The following is a 1,711-nucleotide window of genomic DNA, read 5'->3' as shown; positions in this document are numbered from 1 at the left end:
AGGAATGCCATATATCAAATGTAAAATATACGAAGGGAGGAGGCTGAGAAAGGGAGCAGCAATGGAAGTACTGTCAGATTCATTTTCAAAAGCAATCTAGCCTTAAAAGGAAGGGGGGGCTCCTTAGTCAAAGATTAGGTGAGGTGGTCAGTAAACCAACCATCCACTTTCTAGATGTAAACAATAAGCTGCTAGAAATTAAATGAACAAAAATTACTTAAAAAAAAAAAATTAGCAAGGGGCTTGTCCTAGAGCCTAATGGTTAAGGGAGCCAGATTCCACACTGCTAGACATAGTTCGAATCCTGACTCCAGTGGCTTGGACAACATGCCAGGAATGTATACATGTGTACTCATACTCCAAAAGAGGGTGCTTTCTCTCCCCAACCCCATCCCCAACCCCATCTCTCTCTGGTAATGATACATGCACTCTGGCAATTATTTATATATATACATATATATTTGGGGCCACCATTTGGCATGGAGGTTAAGGCAGCTGGATCCCGCAAGGCTGACTGAACACTGCAAGTCCCAGATCAAGCAGCTTGAAAATACACCAGATGTGTGTGCCCATAATCCCAGAGAATGGGGGAGGGATTACAGTGCAGCCATGCCTCAGTGCCTGAGAGGTAATTTCTCACCCTCCCCTTCCTCTCTTCCCAGCCCATCAAGTGTGCTCTCCCTTTAGCAAACTGAAAACAAAAAAAAGCAACCAAAAATTAAATACTACAAATGCCCTCAAAAAAAAAAATAAAAAAAAAAAAAATAATGATGAACAGGACGATCCACAGAACTCTTTGAAGCTCTTATGAATATAAATAGAAAATTTAAGAAAGCATACAATGTCATCATGCTGACACAGGGGGTCCTAATACTGTAAAAATTTCAATATGCCTCTATAGTTAACCTTTAATTTCAATAGAATGCCACTAAACTACTGAGAAATGTCTATATACATTCTGTTGGAGGGGGTTAAATGACTAGTATTTTAAATTGCACTAAAATCTATCTTAAAAACAAAAGAAAAAGTACTTAAGTAAATTTTTTAAATAGGGGGGTGGAGAATATGAAAAGCACACACTATACCTACCAAACATCAGAGCTTATTTTTAAATTACAGTAATCGAGACAGCAAAGACTTTTTCTCTATGTGGGATGGTTGATCTTAAGCATGCAGGGAACAAGCTGACCCCAAGTTTCTCCAAATCCACATTTCTTTGCTCCAATTCTTACATGTCCTAAGACAGGGAACTACAGACACACCTTTGCAAGAGGGAAAGTATTTATTTTAAAGGAGCAGATTCCAAAGATAGCCCTAAGTCAATTATGAATTTACAACAGAATGAAGAACAGATTCTTTTTAAACAGTATTGAAACAGTTGGATAATTACTTGAGAAAATGAAAATAGATGCATTCAACAATATAATAAAAGACTCCAACTTTTAAAAATCAGTAAGTTTCATGATAAGATTACTTACAACCTTGAGTAAGGTCTTACAAACCAAAAACAAACAAAAAACCCTAAAGTCACAAAATTCAGTAATATATACTAACCGAATGCTAAAATATGGTAAACATTACCACATGTGAGCAAAATAAAGAGGGAGTAAGAACAACATACAGTCAAGAGTTAATTTCCCAATTTACAATATTCTCAGGTAAGTAAGTAAGAATAAGTTCAGGGCCAGCTAGTGGCCTAGTGGTTAAGGCA

The 1,711-nt window shown here is 36.9% G+C and overlaps 1 non-coding gene across 1 annotated transcript; it reads right to left on the bottom strand.

The window, feature by feature from the left end:
- Window positions 1-1,145: 1,145 nt before the first annotated feature.
- LOC114007643 (small nucleolar RNA SNORA38) lies at window positions 1,146-1,275 on the bottom strand. The gene has a single exon (XR_003549237.1). It is a non-coding gene; the product is annotated as a small nucleolar RNA SNORA38 (small nucleolar RNA).
- Between the last annotated feature and the right edge of the window lie 436 nt (window positions 1,276-1,711).

This window comes from Tupaia chinensis, unplaced genomic scaffold (assembly GCF_000334495.1).
Source record: "Tupaia chinensis unplaced genomic scaffold, TupChi_1.0 Scaffold000212_1, whole genome shotgun sequence".
Taxonomy (NCBI): Eukaryota; Metazoa; Chordata; class Mammalia; order Scandentia; family Tupaiidae; genus Tupaia; species Tupaia belangeri.
Note: the sequence above shows the minus strand (reverse complement) of the source record. Positions and strands in the feature narration are given on the sequence as shown.